This window comes from Micrasema longulum, unplaced genomic scaffold (assembly GCF_059751315.1).
Source record: "Micrasema longulum isolate JH-2025_06_02 unplaced genomic scaffold, ASM5975131v1 h1tg000402l, whole genome shotgun sequence".
NCBI lineage: Eukaryota > Metazoa > Arthropoda > Insecta > Trichoptera > Brachycentridae > Micrasema > Micrasema longulum.
Window position 1 is genome coordinate 784,903 of NW_028277602.1, and position 20,464 is coordinate 805,366.

The window sequence follows — 20,464 nt, forward strand, 5'->3', positions numbered from 1 at the left end:
GCTTAGTTTACATATCTTATTATTATGAAACGCCTCTCTTTTCTTCGAGTAAGGTACCCTTTGCCGTTGGTCTATATGTAGTAATTGTCATGTATCATTATTATACATGACAATTACTACTAATTTTCGTTTTTTTTTTCATTTGCCGTTATTAATTTGGAACAGGTGTAAAAAATATTGATAGCAGAAGAAAAGTCCCCTTTTGTTTGAATAAATAAATAAGATTTTCTACGCTCGCTTCCATTGGATAAATTGATGGAGTGGAATTAGTGCTTCGCGTTTTCACGAGCCACACTCGACCGAGGAGGGCATTCCTCACAGAATCGATTGTCAAATATTCGATAATACCTTATGCAAATAGGCTCACGGTGTTGCAACGTGAGAACAACTTGGTGGCACTATGCAAACTACACAACACCGGGGGACATTTAGGTATCTTGCCTCCGCACCGCCACCGTGGGAATACCGGAGACTGGCCCATGGCGCCGGCATATTTGGCCTAAGAACTTACTAATACTCGTTTGTTTTAAAACATGCCCTGATATTTACAAACGCATTTACGTGACATATTAATATATGTCACGTAGATACTTTTGTAAATAGTTGTACAGGTATATTTTTTAATGTCAAATCTTGGTCTTTAATGACATATTAATTATTTATTTTGTTAATTCACTGGTATATCTTTCTAGGAAACGGTGGTGCCAGCGATGGAATTTTTTGTGGAACTTATAACATTCGCTTGTTTAAATGAAGGGTTACCAGGTTCGCTTTCTATCACAATATTTAAATGTGTTTACAAACCTGGGGTGCAATTATGAATCTTCTCTATTCTCTAGAGAGTGATTAATTTGAAAAATTTTATTCTTTTAAAGTAACGAGACTTTGTTTCATATAATTTCAACACTGATGATTAAACGTCAAATGGTGTATAAAACTACTGCAAAAACGGAAATAAAACTAATACGGTTTGGTCAATTCAACTTAATTAAGTGTTTTGGGTCATGCTAAAGGTCCCAAAATGTTCTAAATGAAAATTATCATGTTTGATTTCACGCGTTTATATTTTTTGACGTTTTATCATCAGCGTGGCCATTATGTGAAGCAAAGTCTCGTGACTTTAAAATAATAAAATTCTTCAAATAAATCACTTTCAAGGGGATAGAGAAGATTCATAATTGCTCCCCTGGTGTTCTAAGCTGTAATTTAAACTCTTGCCCTAATATGAAGCAAAAAAAAGACATAATTATTATTATGTGTATAGCATATTTCAGGAATAATGATTCTAAAATGCATTATTAAAGTTTTGAACCACATAGAACTGTTCCGAGTAAAAGCGATAGCATAGACGCTCCGCTACTTTATAGCTTTAGCGTTGCATACTGTTTTTTTTAATTATTTTTTTAAAAGTAATTTTTGAGTACTTATGATTTACCCAAATATTTAATTTTGAGGGCCACTTTCAACAAGTTGTAAATAACTCACTATTAGAAAATGGGAATCGGGTTGGGGTAGACTAGGATTCGAACCACGGACCTTTGGTCAGTGAGTCCGAGATACTAGCCACAGGACCACAACCCGATGTTGATTTGACATCCCAAGTAATGTATCTTTTTAAAGTACATATTAAATAAGTAACACCCCGAAATCAACGGCAGTTTTTTAGTAAATAACCCGACAGTTCCAAACAGCGCTCCAAATTTCTAGACAATCGGAATTATACCATTAATGAGCACATCGCGAGTTTCTGGCACATAATAGAGGCGAATTGTTCTAACTTACTTTGTCGGTAGGGCCAGTTCCATGGAAGGCCAGGGGCAATCTGTGTAGGTACTCCTGGTGGGAGGTGTTTAGTGGGGGGCTGGACGGCTGGACCAACACGAACCCTGGGGGGGAGACAAAAGTTCAGTAATTAGTATGTGGATTTGTTGTGTCATCGCCTTTGAAATAATAGGCCAATTTTTGCTGTTAAAAGTTATAACGAGTAACGTAGTTTAATTATATAAAACATAATCATGGCTTAATTAACTACATTTTTCATTCCGAAAAGGCACCAGTTTTAAATCTAACATTTTTTGTTACAGATAATATTGAGTTCAGTGATTAAATAATTTAATTAACTAATCTAAATAGGAGAGATTAGTTACAAGTAACAAGGATTCCGCCATGCGATGGAATCCCTGCTAATATAATGAACTTAATTATTACACGATACAAAACAGTATTACTACAGTCAGTTCGGGTAACATTGGAACCACTTCAACAAGTTTTTTCTAATATTTTTTTTATTGGATTGAGCCAGCTGCAAATTTATGAATTATTTGGTGTTCCGAATGCTCCATATAACTAAATTTGACCACAAAATGTATAAAATTTCATGAAAACATAACTTTAATGATGTTTTTATGGGTGGTCCAATGTTTTATTGATATTTGGGTAACTTTGGACTTAAGTATTTTCGATGAACGAATTTCTTGATTTTTGACAAAAAAATCTCTCGGGTAACATTGAACTATATTTTTTTGATATAAAATACTCTTCTGATCCAAAGCATTTTTAAAAAAACATGAATTTGTGTCCATTACCCCAAACATACTTACTCTTGGGCTCGAGCGGTGGTACCACACAAATAAAATAAAAAAATATTTTGATAAAGCTTTTTTTATTCTTTTAGAAAGTAATCAGTCATAATATAAGTCAGGTTTTTGTCCAATATTATATTGAATTTCAATGTTCGGGTTGTGGTCCTGTGGCTAGTGTCTCGGACTCACGGACCAAAGGTCTGTGGTTCGAATCCCACTCTACCCCAACTTGATTCCATTTTCTAGTAGTGAGTTATTTACAACTCGTTGAAAATGGCCCTCAAAATTAAATATTTGGGTAAATCATAAGAACGCAAATATTTCTTTTTTCTTTAAAAAAAAAAAAAAAAATGTTACCCGGAATGACTGTATAGTTAATAGTACGAAAGAAAATAAATTCCTACAACGAACATAAAAACATTTTAAAGCGAATTTCGAAATAAGTTCTAATCGAAACGTTGACATATTTATTTCGATTAACCACATATGTATTTTAAATGCATAAAATAGATTCGGAATTTGTCAATATAAACCCTTTATAGGACACATATTTTTTGTTGATTTACGTCTTACAAACCTAATAAAATGTAATAAAAAATATTTAAAAAAACATTGCATTTGAAAAGGGTGAGTGTAAGACTGATCTACCAGTGTACGTTTTTACGATACTCTCGTGTCATAAGTCTTATTATTAATATAAAATATTAGAAAAGAAATACCCCAATTCTGGTGGTATATTTATGTACTACTTTGTTTTAGGTGTCGAAAAAGGGTTCAAGTCTACCTAAATTTTCCACGAGGATTTGTATGGAATTTGGTATTAATTGAAAGGTTATTTAAAATTGTTCATAAATATTCTAATCATTGTATAAACGTTCTACTCGACTATATCGATAAATCTCCTACCGTGAAGATATAATGCAGATAATATCATAACATATTTTTTTCAATCAGTTACCTATCGCATTATCCTTTTTTACAGAAAGCCATATTTTATATTTGCAAACTAACCTCCGACTCGTGAGTCCAAATATCTTCCAAGAACATAGTGATACAGTATGAATCATCGGTGTTTTTAATGAAACATTACGTAATCCTCAAACACTGAAGAAAACGACACAAAATGTCTGTTGTTGAATAAAATCATCACAGCACAAATGACGATAAAAAACCACCTTACACGAAGGTCATCATCGAATCAACTTTATACTTACAAATTAGTTAATTCGTAAACTCAGATTGGATTGCGCTAAAATTATATATTAAGTTCCTACTTATAAATGCGTACTTCTTTAAACGTTAAAATACCTACTCAATCTATTGTTTATTACTATACATAACTGTTTTAAGAAATTTAAGAAAAATCACTAGACGTCGCTAGAATGTAAATTTATTTTGGAAGAATAAATAGAGCTAAACAACTTGATAATGATAACATAAAAGCCAATATTAATCAAACCAATCCTAGGTCATACATTCCTTTTATTTAACTCCAACGAACATAATACAAGTAATTGCAATTAATAATGACCTAATGAATTAAGTGACAGTTCTCCTGGGTGTGACAAAATATTTGCAAATATATTAAAACTGGTGAAAAACTATATTGTTTTACCACCTACATTATAAAGTTAAGCTATCAAATGGCTGAGTTCCCCGATTCACTAAAACAGGCTATTGTAGTTCTTATATTTAAACACGGAAATCCATACCCCGTTAACAATTATCGGCCTATCTCTTTGTTAATTGTTTGTCCAAAATAATCGAAAAAGTTACCAAGAAAATATTGAACGTTTATCTTGAGAAACACAGCTTGTTGTCGGACAATCAATTTGGATTTATGGAGCATAGGGGTACGGGCGATGCAATAGCCAACCTGACAAAGGCTATAGGGAAAGCTTAGAATTTGTTACCTATAAAAAATGTGATAATATTTAAAACATTGGAATTTACATTAATTAAAGCCTTAGCTGAAGTTCACGTGTCAATTATATTACACCTAAAATAAGAAAAATAACTTTTATTTTTAAAGCGCTTCGTGATATAATTGATTGGTAGTTACTTAAAAGTGTTAACTTTTATTTTTTTAATTAACGGCAACGTATGGTATTATTGGATGGGGAGGCAGCGCTGCTAGCATATTGGATCCAGTTTTTAAAGTTCTAAAAGTAATACTTAGAGCAATGAAAAAAGTTCCTCTACGCTACCCATCAAAATAACTATTTAAAAGCTGTAATGTTCTTGATTTGCGGCAGCTATTTATCAAAAGGACACTTGTGAACTTCTGGAAATCTAACGATAAAATAAGGACACAACAAAATATACAGATCCGATCTGCGGGAAGAATAAATTACACTGGTCCGATCACTCACTCGAAGCAGGTACAGACAAGGTTTACCTTCCTGGCCCCTAAGTTCTTTAGTCATCTTCTGGCAGTCATAAAGCGTTCTACAAGTGCAGAAGTATTTGAGAGAAGTGTGTATTTGCAATTGGATGCTTCACATCGATGGGAACGAGGTAGTTAAGTTGGTTAAGGTTCGGGAATAGTAGAAATTTTCTCGCGCGCATTAATTCATTAAATGAAATAACTTATTGAATCCCTTTTTGCTTTCCTTCCTTCCTTATGCTTATCCTTATTTCCGATTTATATATTTTAATGTCTCGTTCTATTTTTTATATCGTTTAAACCGTTATGTTGTCGCTTTATCGATAACTTTAATTTATCCTTTAAAAACCGTACGTAAATTATTACAACAATTATATTTTTGTGCCATATATTTAATTTAATGTTAATATTTTGGGTACTGGTTTATGTTTGTTACTTTATAGGTATGATTTATATTATATTACTTTTACAAGACAGATTTTTTTAATGACAGGCGTCGTGGCGCAGTTGGTTCAACGGCCGACTGTGAAACTGGCGTCGCGGGTTCGATTCCCGCCAGTTGCAAGAAAAAAATCCATGAAAGATTTTCTTCTCGATTGGTCTGGGTGTTGTGGTGAATTTTTTACTACCTCCTTCCATACCCCCTCTTTCCCACCTGCTGACAAGCCTCTAAAAAAGAGGCTTAGCGGGTTATTCCTTTTTTTTTTAATTTAAAAAAGTTTTTAGCGTTATTTCTTTAATTTGGATTGGTATTTTAAAATGAAATTATTATTTTTAATATTGTATCATATGTCATTATTGTTATTAAAGTATTAAATGTTATTTCTTGTATTTGGATTGTTATTTAATTTTTATATTGTATCATATAAAAATTAAATAACGTTATTAATTATTTTAATTTACTTTAAATTTTGTTGTTGTTAATTATTACGGCTTAACACGGACCCAGCATAAAAATCCATAATATGTTAGTGAATATGTATACAAATGTAATTTGAAATGAATAAATGAATTCCGAAAATATCTGGACTTTCATATTCCCTTTTTTTTAAATCTCCGCCTGTGTTGAAATATTTTATTTTATTTATTTCGAATACAAACAGATGTACAGGTTAAATGAATATTTAAAAATATATATATATATATATATAAAATGTAAACATAGTAGGGCCTGCCATCCAATTATATGTATTCACTAAATAATACTGTAATAAAGCGACGACGGCTTGAAGTTTAAACTATATAAATAATAAATATACTATATATTAAAATAAGATAAATATGGACAAAACAAGGAGATAGTGGAAAGGAAAAGAAGGAAATTGATAAGGAGTGGTAAAGGATGATTGAAGGAAAGTGAGAGTGGAAAATTGCATTTGATTTATTGATTAAACGAATTATGAATGAAGAGCATGAATCAAGCCCATTAATTCTCTTCTGTACATATTGTATGGAGTGTTAAATATATCAAGACTATTAAATTTTTTGTTAAATGTTTCACATATACGAGGGATTGTAGAATGTTTCCGATGATTAGTTTTAAATTTACGAATATAGAAAATATCAGAGAGTCTAGTTGGCCTATTCATCTATATACGCATTTAGTGTACCTAAATACAAAGCCATGGTGTATGTTCGCGGTTGAATGCCTTTGGAATGTAATTGGATAAGCATTTACGTAACAATTTAATTACTTTAAATTTATTTTTGGCCAATTAATACATCATTGTCAGTCATAACACACCTACACCATTCTGAAGCCCGTTTTGAATGCACCAACTGCCACAATCAGATGAAGCGTGACGCCCTTGATGAAGTTACGAAGGTTAAAAACGTATTATTGCAAAATGAACCCGAAGTTATAGGTGCGCATTATAACACATCGCCGTACCCAACTGCTCATTGCTCGATGGTTGCCTCCCTTACCCAATAACTACTTTTATCAGTACATATTACAACGAAGAATAAATCAGCGTCGCGTTATTTGTATTCGTTTGCTTTTCGTGTTTTAGCATATCAAACGTATTCGTAAATTGCTATTAAATTACAATAATATTCAGACTGCGCATTCCACTTCAACATCTGTCGGGAGTCTTCCATCCCGTTGCCCCTCTTTACGAAGCGCGATAGAAAATGTCAACGAGCAGTGCTTCAAATGGTATTTTTATTCAATATTCCGGTTCAACGAGCATCGGTGTTATTATTCAATGGTTATTCGGAATACAATGAAAGGAGTGATGTTGACAATGCAACAACAGACATACCGTCGTGCTCATTTTTCAAGATAGAATTAAAAAGTAGTTTATTTGTCAGAAAAAAAATACAAAGCGTTTCTGACCATTTAAAATATATTAAAATTTAGCTAATGATTGTAAAATCATAAAAAGCCATTGTGATCAATTGTTGAAGGAGATCCTTAGATTTTTGTCACAAATCAATGATTATTTTTTTTAAATAACGGTTGGTTAATAAAGTAATTCGTAAAAAAAAGTTGTAGTAAACAAAAAAAAACAAGAAAAATTTTCAAAATTTAAATAAAAAGTATATATTACCTTTCATTTGATGAGCTATATATAACATCAATAAAAAAATTGTGAAATTTAATCAGTTTGTCTTAATGAATACAGATAAGGCCGATTTCTATAATCGTATTAAACTTAGAAAAATCATACTACACAAAATATTTGAATACTTAAATGTGGCTTCTCAGAAACCGCGTTAAAGTTTTTACAAAAAAATATTCACATTAGAATTATTATAGGTAATCCACCTTTGACACGTAGTTCGTTAGAATTCTCCGAAACTGCGAATCACGCAAGTTATTTTTTGCATTGCAATTCAGTTCAATGGACTCACGATTCTTAGAAATACCTAAGTTAAACCATTCCTAAATAGGGCAAAAATACTATGGCGAAGAAAATAGTTGAACATGTTTTAAATATGAGTCAGCCATTGAAAACTAAACCTGTATGTAATTTTTCCATATATGTGCACAAACCATTAGCATAATATGCGGATTATATTGTGATGCATGAATATTGAATGTATATACAATCAAAGGCAAATCCGCTGAAAATTAAGCATCATATTATTATTTGTGATGCCATATCTAGCAATAGCCAGCTAACACATAGCGTATAAAGAAAGAATGATGATGAACTTAAGATTAATAAGAAATATACGTTTAGTTTATGAGTCGTTGACTAAACAAAAAATACACAAAACATTATATGTGTATATTTTTTTAAGGTACCATAAAAAAACCGGTAGTTAAATAAAAATACATTTAATTCGCAATTTCTCTGCAAATATTTACCGGAACACGCTTTAAGTCTGTAAATCGCTCGATAATTCTAATTTGGTTAATTTTATTGCTCGGGAGGCAATCGCGATCTGGAATCATTAGTCAGGTATTCCGTAGTATTTTATTATGAACATGTCTTACCATCATTATATACACATTATCTCAGTAAAGCATCGCCAACCCTCCCACTATAGTTCCATCCCACGTGCAAATACAACACTGGACCATACAAGAGATCTCTTCACATTCTAAACAAACTCCTACATATTATAATGCTTTTTTTGTCTATAAGAAATACATTATTGTATTATTTTAACACAGAGTTTTTTTAATCCCATGTATTGAGTATGTAAGAAAAAACGCCTTTAATCTGTTATATAATATTAAACCCGAGGAGGTCCTTAATTTTTCATAATCAACGAAATATTAATATAAATCTGGAGGAAACAAACAGATAAACCGTACTAAGCAGCTCAAAGTTGCTAGAACATTTTTATAACAACATTTTTCTTCTCAACTCACGTTATTCACAAAAAACCTAATGAACTGCACAGAAAAAGTAAATTGTATAGCATTTAAGTACATTTTGTATGAAGAAAAGTAATTTATTTTTAACAAGAAAAGAAAACTCTATTAGAAAAACATCAAACGAGATATAATAATATCGTCGGGTTTCTGGCTTTAACTACAGGTTTTCTTAAACTGAGATGTCTTCATAAATGGCATCAAATAATAAAAATATTTCACGTTTTGCGCATACAAAAAATTATAATTTATAATATTCATCTGGCAGTTTTAATAATTGAATTGTTGATTTGGGATAAGCTTTAAACTTTAAAAGTACAATATCTCACAACTAGCAAAATGTAGTTACCAACTTGTGCCAGAAACCCGACGATATGTAGATATATTCCGCAACTCCGAACAATCCGTATCATAAAGGATTTAAGATGTTTAATGAGTTGCCAAAAGATATTAGGGATCGTTTCGTGGGATGGAAATGGTTTTTGTTAAAAACAAACATCCATATAGGGAGATAGAGTGTCATCGGAAAGCGTCTAGATTTTTTGTTTGTACAATGTTTTGCTTTTGAAATATTTTTTGTATATTAGTTAAGGTGTAACAAGGTGTTTAAATTTTATTTCTTCAACTACCTAAAAATAAATACATTACATTAACAAAAAATAAATTATAAAATCAAAACACCTTTTTTAATTTAACATAAACCACGCCGGAAAAATTGGAAATTCAAAATCAATATTATTAGCAAACGTATTTTTTCATTTAAACTTTGGCTATAATAATACAAGTAGTTACATTACCAAAAGAGTTTAAATGACTTTTTTCACACTAATGAATGTTCCAAAATTAATGCAGGTAGGTACTAAATTAATTTTGCGCTTCAAACTAACATAAAATTCATTATGGTTATGCTCGTGCATGCGTTTTAGTCGACTATTTATGTTGTAAATCAAATGGGGCAAAATATATAATCAAAAACCTCAAAATGGTACACCGATTCTCGCTGACTAAAAAATGTAAGCCGTAAAACAATATGCAAATAAAAAATGTTTAAAATACCCATTTACTACCCACTTCTCTCGAATGCTTTGGCAGTGAAAAAATACACTAGAATTCGCTTATGTTGGTATACCTGTCTATTTTGCACGACGTAAAGTGCCACTAAATTATGTTGGCGATGCAATAATTGGACTGCATACATTCGTATCGATTACATGGACATCGATGCTTCGAATCGTATTGATATTACAATTCGAATGATAGTTGGGTCAGTATGGGGTATGAATTGTAACCGGTTGGGGCCTTGTGCAATACTCGTATATACATAAAGAATATGGGATAATGCTATAGTATGAGGTGGATGCTAATTGAGTAAAGGGAAATATTTTCCCTTTCCGTCGAGGCAGACTTGCGCGACCGAGGAATAATGAAGTTTGGCAAACATTCAATGTCAGTAGAGGATAAATAAATGTTTGAAAACCCAAAATAAGATGCCAGGTGATACAATTTTAAATAAAATTAAATTATATCAACCGAACTGGATTACAGATAAAAAAAACTTTTGCATTAAATCAATTTATTATTTTGTCATTTAAAGGAATTAAAGTAACTAATTTAACACAAATATTAAACGAAATGTTTCACATAAAAAACTATTGGATGCCCAATTTTTAAAAAATGCCTGAGTCCATTTTTGTAGTTCTGAGATATTTAAAGTGTAAGTGTTTATTTTGTTCCTGAAATGTTAAATGACAGAATTTTGGAAAATTGAAAATATGTATTGTAAAGTTTTTCTTATTTTTTATTTTAAGATAAAAAAATACAAAATTGTTACACGTTTAGTTACAAAATTATTGCTTGTAAAAATGTGGACTTAAACCTAAGGTCAGGACTTAGGGATTTTTTAAAAGTATTTAACGGACTAAGGGATTTTTTCACAGGAAAAAGACACTTGGACTAAAAAATTTTTAGGAATTATTTTAATTAGGTAAATGTATAGTTCACAAAATGCTCTACACGGCAGTGTTGCCAACTCAAAACCGATAAAATTGGACTAAGGCATTTTTTTTAAATTGGGCATCTAATTGCCTTTTCCAGTCTTTTCAAATCCAGGTTTTTTTTTATCGAATTCGGCAAACAGGCGAGCTCCGCAGTGTAATGGTTAAGATACTCGACCCGCGCACGGAAGGTTTCGGGTTCGATTCCCGGTGAGAAAACTAAAATTAAATGTGATTTTTCGTAAGCCTGGGTGTTTTGTGTTCACAATGTTATTCACAACTGCAATTGTGTCGATATCCTGGCCTAATGTGACGTTAAGAGAAAAAAAGTCAGTATAGACATTCTTAATAAATTATTATGTATTATGTTAACCATATTAGTCGTAGAAATAAAATATTTAATTCAAATAAAAACGCGTTAAAAAAAACTAAAGATATTCATTTAAAGTTTTATATTTTCCTCTTTAGACAAACCAAGTCGCAAAGTTTCAATTGTTTGGCAAAAAAAATATTATTGCGCAGTTCAATTACTTCAATGACATTCTTAAAGTCAACGAAACAACGGGAAGGTCAGGGGCTCACTTATAGCATATTTGCCAGCACACAGATGTTGGTATTGCAATAAAAACAGTGCGAACGTAGACCTAAACCGCGGCTTTGGGGGGATTAAAACCGATGCTTTAAAAAAACTCTTCCGTCCTATTAAACAACAGGTTCTGAAAGAACTAGGCCATTATATTTTCTATCTGTATGTAGGAGTATATTCACCGCATATCTATGAGCTTTCTCAAAGCGTTTAGAAATCACAGAGTAGCATAATTACATCAGTGATTTTCTTAGTTAAACAGTCACTCAACTGGTTAAATTATTTTATGGTATTTTAGTCTATATTAAAATGGGTCCCCGTTTTCCCGAAAATGACACCCACCACTTCAAATGTTGGTTAAAAATGGACAATGGGGGATTTTAGGGCATATTATTAAATTAAAATAAGCCAGCATGATACTGAAATTAAATTAAATACGCATATTAAAAATTATGTACTAATATTTTAAAACCTGTTCATATTCAATCTCCACATTACAAATGTATGTTTATTGGTATTAAACCATGTTTTTATTGTTATTTAACAAAACAAAAAACATATACTGAAGTGTATAAGCGGGTTAAGGGTAATGTGTTTTGCAGATTTAAAAATACTTATCTAAATCGAGATCTTATTTACAGATGTGGCGAATTCTTAGCGCGAAAAATGTTAATTAGACAGTACGACTGCATACAAATGCGAAAATTGATATAACTTCGGAATAATTTATTGTTAAAATTGCATTGAAATATTTTCATGCTTTGAAAGCATGCCCATATTATTACTGACATTTAAAAAAAAACATATTTTTCTGCCATAAAAATACAAAAAAATGAGCTGTGACGGTGGGTTTGTAGTGTCACACCATAAAACTTAGATAATTTTATTTTATTACACTTTACTTTAATCTCTCTAAAATGTTGCGTTCTATATTATTATACAGACATTTTTAAACATAATTATAGTGGTATATTATAATCATTAAAACTGTCTACAAATTTGATGGCAGTTTTTTAAATTATATTTTCATAAGTATGACATCAGTTATTTGTATACTTTATATTAAATTCCTTTAGGGCAACCAACGAAATAAATTAAGTACTATATTCTTATTCCTTATATTGGTAATATTTTCCCAAATTTGTATGAATATTGAGTATTAAATCACACAGTTTTAGACTAGTTTATAGAAGTTTTTTGTTTGTTTCATAAAAAGCTACTAGCTACACGTTGATAGCCCCAATCCAGTATTCCATATTTTAAAACAAATTTTCTATCAAAAAATTAAAACCGCTTTTCATTAAGAAAAATAAAGAATCTTCAACCCCAAGTCCCTTGAAAAGGGCCACCTAAAGCTTGAAGGGGATTAAAAACTTAGCGGAGTGGATAAGAAAAGGTTGCACGCGAGGCAAGTAGTGCTGGTTGGTGAGAAAAAGCGGCCCTTATAAATGGAGATCATCACTTATGCAGGCCTACGGGGTACGGGATCTACGCCGGAGAATATTGTATGAGAAATGTACGTCGTTTCTCGGCGAAAACTTGTTGGTATTCCCCTGAACATACAGACTACATCACTACATCACTACATGGATGTTATTGAGACAGTATTCACAGCTGAGAATTCAGTAAATAAAAAATGATAATATGGCCTAAGTCAATTGCGTGTAGAAAAATGCATAAAATTAAAAACTGCACAAACAGAACATAAAAACATTAACAAAGACAAAATATGAACAATAAAATAATGGTATACATTACATATTTAAAGAACATATACCATGAAAATGAAGATTTCGAGCTAAGCCACGCCAATCCTACATCCCGCACTGTATTAAGGACGAAAAGATCCAAGATAGGCAGGAAGATTTAGTAAAGAATTAAATAGTATTATAAAGCAGATGGTTGATAATTATCTCTAAAAATATTATAAAGGCCTCTGTCAACCTATCGATGAAAAAAGTTTCTAGCAGCTATAATTTCTTTTTTTTAGTTAGTTTTAAATTAATATTGATCAATAAAAAAAATTATGTTCCGCATAGAAATGTCGAGATCCGTGAAGAGTGTAAGGCTGAGACATGCATTATTGACAGAATCAAGAAAGGGGTGGTGCGTTGGTTTGGACATGTAGAGCGAATGGACAGCGAAAGAATGACTAAAAGGATCTACGATGCAAATGTTGATGGATGCAGAAAACGAGGAAGACCGAGAAAGACATGGCACGATCAAGTCCATCAAATACTTGAAGATGGACATGTCAAAAGTAGGAATAATCGGCGTGCGTGCATAAGAAGATGTATGAATATAGAGGAAGCGAGGTCTGTATGCCAAGATAGAGTGTTATGGCGTTCTATCCTCTCTGCCTATCCCTACGGGGAAACGGCGTGATGGTTTGTTGTTGTTGTTGTGTTAGATTTTTTTTCCGGGTTACCTATAAACATTGGTGGATATAATAATAATAATAACCTTAATAAAAACAGTGGATTAAATTATATGATAGATTCTACGTTTTACATATGAAAACCTATGAACATTGTATCAATTTCTACGGTAGATTCTACAGAGAAATCATTCGATGGTATAACTATTAATTTAACCATTACCTTTAATTGTGGGATTCTGCTACGCTTAATAATGAATTATTCTCTAATGTCACTGTTTTAACAGTAAATACCTAATAAATGGGAATTCCACGATAACTCTTGCTTATAAGCAGTTGGTATTTTTTACTATTTCAATTAAAAGCAAAAACAGACACGCAATTAGCATATTTTTATTGTTAAAATGCTATTTTGCCGCTTGAAATGGCTGGCAATAGCGAAAGTGAAAATTCTATTCCAATTTTGCACTTCTGTTTAAGCCACTCAGTGCGATTATACTATATCATATGACACTGCCATCTAAATCGCATAGTGCAAAATTATGTGTTCTGCATTAAAAATATATAAATTATCTATTAATAAGGCTTAACTACATTATTATAACGTTTCTTATAAATCTACATGATGGACTGCATTGCTGAGTTAACAAGTTACTGTTGCGGATATTCTTAACAACATCAATAAATAATTTTAAAAGAAGTTAATTTTAGGGTACTTGCATAGAGAATGTTTTAATCAAGTACATATTTAATATTTTTATTTTAATTTTTCAAAATACTATTTCAAAGTTCAACTACAGCTGGTGCTTAGTAGGTATTCAAATATTTATATTTATTTATAAAAAATAGTCATTATTCATAAATGAATTGTGCAGTGCATTGTGAGAATTATATTTTCTGCTTAAATAAATACAAATACCAACTTTTTATAATTCATTTCAATGCATACATCTGAGTGTACATAGACAAATAAATCACAGTTTAACTAGGGGAACGAACACTCGAGAGAAGCATTGTTTGAGCGTTCTATTTAACATGTTGAAACAATGGATGAACGTAAATTCATCTTAAGCAGAACTGAGATCTATTAATAACTGGATGTTCTATCGCTATTTGTTGAATTTGAAGTAGACTTCATTGTTAGATTATTGTTTTTTTTCAAATACCTACAATTAGATAGAAAAAATACATTTTCGTTTCCGAAGCCGATATTTTTCTTTCATCCATGATTTGTTATTATTGATTTGACTCGAGTGAGATAGTTCTCTGGTTATGGCTATGTAAAAAAGAATACTGAATACTACATAGAACGGTATTCTGAATGGATGTGCGCAGAGGAAATGAGGCAATTCGTTTTCAATTTGAGATATCTGTCAACCAGAGTAATGTTGGTAGGTACTGATACATAATACATACTAATGTATTATATACGAAATGTAGGTTGTGCATGAAGGATATTCTACCATCAATTTTCTATACAGGCATTAACTATAGTGAGAATTTGTTAAAAAAAAACATTCAACGTACGTGTAAATTTACTTAAAATGATAAAAAGTACTGATGTTCTTAAAAATTACAACTAAATTCGTGCTTTAAATCTACTAAAAGTTAAACTTATGAACGAAAATACAAAATGTACTGAAATTACTAACTTTAACGTGTATTTTTTTTTAATGTACAGAAATTTACATATTCTACGCGAGGGAAAAGTATAAGAATGACAATAGGGCGAATGTATTTTAAATAAAAAATAAAATTAACAAACCTGAATGGGATTATTGAAATTTATTTTCGATTTCATGATTATTCACCCTTTCACGATTTCAACCTTTTGATTTCATGATTATATACATTTTAATTTGAATGTTTGCTAATTCTGGCCCAGGATTACAAATCGATAAATACCTACTTTTCAAAAAATACTAAATTTGCAAAAAAAAAACATTCTCATCGGCACGTTATGGCATTCTAAACCTACATTAATTTGATAATAAAATTACACAATTTGAAAACTTAAATTATACTGCCTACAGTCTGTCAAATAAATGCCGGGTCTGAGTAATTTAAAACTCGCGCGTAAATGATTGAAGAAAAAAAATTAACAAAGAATTTCTCTAAAATTTTGTGTTGCGAACGAAATTTCGGGTTCCGACGCGTTGAAAATGTTGCAGAAAGCCTACGGTGACTCAACTATATCAGAAGCAAGACCATTTGAGTGGTACAAAGCGTTCAAAGAGGTTCGTGAAGTGGTTGAAGACTCGCCATGTATTTATTAGAATTTTCAATGTTTTTTTTTGTATTTGCTTTGTAAACCAAACATTGCGGTACAATACCGCAATTTGACTCGAACTTTCTGATTGTATAATGTGCAACTTCGTAGCTCAAATGCCACACTTGTAAAGGAAACAGCTAATTTCTTGTATTTGATATGCAGAAGGGTCACGGATACTGTGTACATATATGGTCTTATTTAACTACTGGATGCTGCTTCATTTAATACCATTCGCTGTGCATATAGGAATTATATGGCTGCTTTATGTAATGATACAATATCAAATTAATTTGTCTGCACTATTTATAATAGGCAATATACGATTTTATTACGTGTAAATTGTCATCAGAACTACTTTACATAATGAAATATCGTAGGTACCTCAACAAGAAAACTGCAGTGTAAAGATAAACCTATACGCTTTACCTATTATTACCTTGACAATTCCATATAACACACTGACGTATAATAAATACACCCGTTTGATAAATACAACGCAATATTTAAAATATTGCGTTGCCCTCAACAATCTGAAAAAAACAGAGATAGCATATCTGGATACACATGCAAACATTCATAAATGAAAGAGATATACATATTTCTTTAGTTCATATTATTTTAGTGTAGCTTGTTACCATAGATACGACACTAGTTGGCAACTGTCAAAATTTTGAAAAATGTACTTATAAATACATATAACTAATGATCTACTAATTTCTTGAAAAACTAAATTAAATTTACGAACGAAGCGATATAACTACCGTATTTTGGGGACGGCCTCGTGGTGTAGCGTTCAGCGCGTTAGCCTCCCATGCGAGAGGTCTCGGGTTCGATTCCCGACATGGTTGACATGAAATATTTATTTTAAAGGGTGTTTTAACACCAGTATATTTCGTAGTATATTAGGTGTGGAAAGAGAATGATGATAATTTTGGGGACGATAAGACGCATCGGACCATAAGACGCGCACCAACTTTTGGTTGAATTTCCAGAGCAAAAAAGTGCGTCTTATGACCCGAAATATACGGTATGTCTGTTTTGTTTTTTTACAATTGCAGTGCAATCAAAGCATTTTTTCATCACATAGGACGGCATATTGTGCGTAGTACTCGTATTACGTCTGATCATGATGCAAGTCCGTTGGATAATGAAGGTGCGGAAGACCCACCCACCCACCCACGAAATGAAATGGCATTTTCTTCGTGCAAGTAACTTGTCTATATACGTCATCGATATACAATCCAAAAAATGAACGTAATATTCTTAATGAGGATTTTTTTTTTCTATTAGCTATTTATCTAAGCAAAATATATATATATATTTATATTTTGTGCGTTATTTACAAAGATATAATTTTTTAAAGTTACATTATCAAATACCGCGCCAAATGACTGTAATCAGTGTGTCACTTTTCCGTAGTGACGTCATGAAACGGTTGGCGTTCTTACTTTCACTGACCGCGGTAAGTTGTATTTCTCCAGCCAATAACAAAACTGACAAGAATCTATGGAATATTGCTTTGATTACTTCATTTAGTTGATCGTTATTTGCTCATTTCTATGTTATGGTTGTTTTTACGAACGTTTCGATTTCGAAAAACCTGGAAAGTTGACATAATCTCTGGTTAAAAAAAGAGTATAATGGAAATTATACTATTTTTTCTATGGTCAAAACGTTCCTTACAAGGTGCGGGGGCTTTAAAGCGGAAACCGGAAATACTATACGTAGATATAAGGAGTGACGTCGTTATTTACGATTTTAAAATGAATACTATTTTTAACATTTTTTATTTATTTCTGCGTGCGTTTTCGAGATATTTCAAAATTTTTAAATATTCACATGTGCACGAAAACATTTTAAAAATGTAATTACGGGTTGGGCTGGAATTTCTCATTGTCTTTTATTACTGAAATACGTATCTTCTCAGATGAGGCTATTTCTAACACGTTCTTTGAAAATCAAGGAGATTTAATAATATAATACTTATTTCATATATTTAAAAACAAAATCGAATGTCAAAAGCAGACACAATCTAAGGGCATGCATGACGAGACGTATGAATGTGGAAGAGGCTAAACGCATGTGGCGTTACATCGTCTCTGCCTATATATATATATATATAGTTGGATAATTTATAGAGCGCCATTTTTGTGAAAATCACCTCAAGGGTGCCTACATCTACAGAAAGTAGCGAGATGGTAATAAAAGTGGTAATAGTAGCAGTTTTGTTCGGTTAGGTAAGAAATAGGCACATCTGCTAAAATCGTTAAGTTTATTTTGCAACGGATGTCGTCGGTAAGTGTAGATCGTAACAAGATAACTACTTCTCGAAATAATGTTATAAGTAAATACTCAATTTGATATTGATGTATAGGTTTTTTGCATTTCACTTTTTTGCACCGCGACAGGCCAGGAGGCCCAATTACAGTGGTGAACTACAGCATAGAACACCAAGGTTTGAGAAAAATTAAAATTATTTTTTGTATTTTAATCGGGATACGAACCCGGAACTTTTTGTGCATGGGTCAAGTATCCTAGCCACAACACCACGGAGGTTGCCTGTAATATATAATGTGTGTAATACCTACTCTTTATTAAAATATACACACTTTATTCTGCTTAAAAGACTTTAATCTATGTTAAAATACAAAATTATAACAAGAGAATAACTTAAGCGCCCCGAGCAAAAATATTTTCAATAAAAAAACTGCATTGCTGGAAAAAAAAACTCGCGAATATTAAATAAATGAAATGCATATATTATTAATGTATTGACTTATTTATAGAAAAAAGAATAAATCTACAGTTTTTTAATGACGGACACAAGTAAGTAAGTTCGAGATTTTTTTCTCGGGACGCTAACCAACAAAATAACGTCTGGTTATTTTTTCTTTTGAAATAATAGGAATCTTTCAGAGGAAATGAAAAAGGGTATAATGAATGAACGCTAGAGAATTTCTTGTAGCGGGATACAGCAAGTTAATTATTGTAAGAATGTAGTTACATTACCAAGAAAAATGCATACTATACTGAATGGGAGAAAATCATTTCAAAACCCTGAAGCATTTCAACTTCCAACATTCATAGGAAACAGTAAAATGAAAAAGAGCAGAATGTTATTCAACTTTTAAACAGTGCAAATGGACAAGCTTTTAGATTTCCTACAATATTTATTTATTTTTATCACGACTTGCATCTTAATTTAAAATACACATTGGTCCATTAATTCTTTCTGATGGTACATAATCACACATTTATAAACCTTTTAACTCTTAAGGGGATAGGCGGTGACTGAGAATTTTGATAACTAGGTATTTATTTTTGTTTTTTTTTTTTGTTCTGCATTAATAAACATTTTTACACTTTTAACATTACATTTCTTATTTTTTTTACAAGTAGGTAACTAAAATCCCACCAACCCACTATCTGTGGCTTGTGGGTGAACATTGTTTTTCTGTCACTCTCTTGCATATGCCTCCCTGGGGTGCTATTCTGAACCACTCTTGTGGCACGAGAAAACAGTTTTTCTCGTGTATTTTGTATGTAAGCACACGAGATAGTACGGCCGCGAGAGCGTTTGGAATACCAACCCTGATATTGTATGCGAAAAAGACAACTGCACGTCGGACTAATTTATGCCTAGCTAAAAGCGACAAAATCGACGCTACGCTGTCTCGTTTTCCGCACCCCAAAACTGATCCGATTTACTTGATTTTTAAAGGAAGAGTAAGAATAAAATTTTTTGTGTCGTTACTTTTCCGTTTTTCAAAATTATTTACCATATTTTTATACCGTACGTCCAAAGACGGCAGATAAAATTGGTTACTTTAAAGAGTTTTTGTATGGTACTAGCTTCCATATGAAACAATTTATACAAAAAAACGAAACAATAGGATACGCTCATGGTAAATATCTATAGTGTGTAAAAAAAAACACTGCTCTAGCGCCATAATCCAGGGAAAAATACGAAAATACATTTGAATGAAGTAAAGTCAGACCGCCTTTCCTCTTAAAAGACTGTGCTAAAAAAAATCCCTCTGGAGACGGAGCTGTAGCGTTTTGTTACATTAAGCAAAATATGACAATTTTTTTAATACAGGTATTTAAAAACAAAAAATTAACACATATGTGTTACATATTGTTTATTAATCGATTTTCCATAATTTGTTAAAATAATAATCTTAGGCCTGTTATAGCAAAATACGACTTAATTCTTTTAAAAAAATAAGAAGACTTAATAATATATCAAGTCTTGTATTCTATGTAGACTCAAGTGACATCATACCCTCACAAGGGTCAAGGGCAATTATAAACCATTTAAGGAAATGAGCTTTTTAAACATCCTTACTCATTACCGATGATGTGGTGACAAGACAGGTTGTGGTCCCGTGGTAATATCGTGGATTCTAGATCAGGATGTCCAAGGTTCGAACCCCGC

General features: G+C 31.7%; 1 protein-coding gene across 1 annotated transcript in view; it reads right to left on the reverse strand.

Moving 5' to 3' along the window:
- The window catches only part of Csk (C-terminal Src kinase), a 125,427-nt gene that overhangs the window by 88,611 nt on the left and 16,352 nt on the right, over window positions 1-20,464 (reverse strand). Inside the window, exon 2 of the mRNA XM_088225931.1 lies at window positions 1,783-1,886. The gene's annotated coding sequence lies outside the window, so the exon portion shown is untranslated. The remainder of the gene's footprint in view (window positions 1-1,782; window positions 1,887-20,464) is intronic.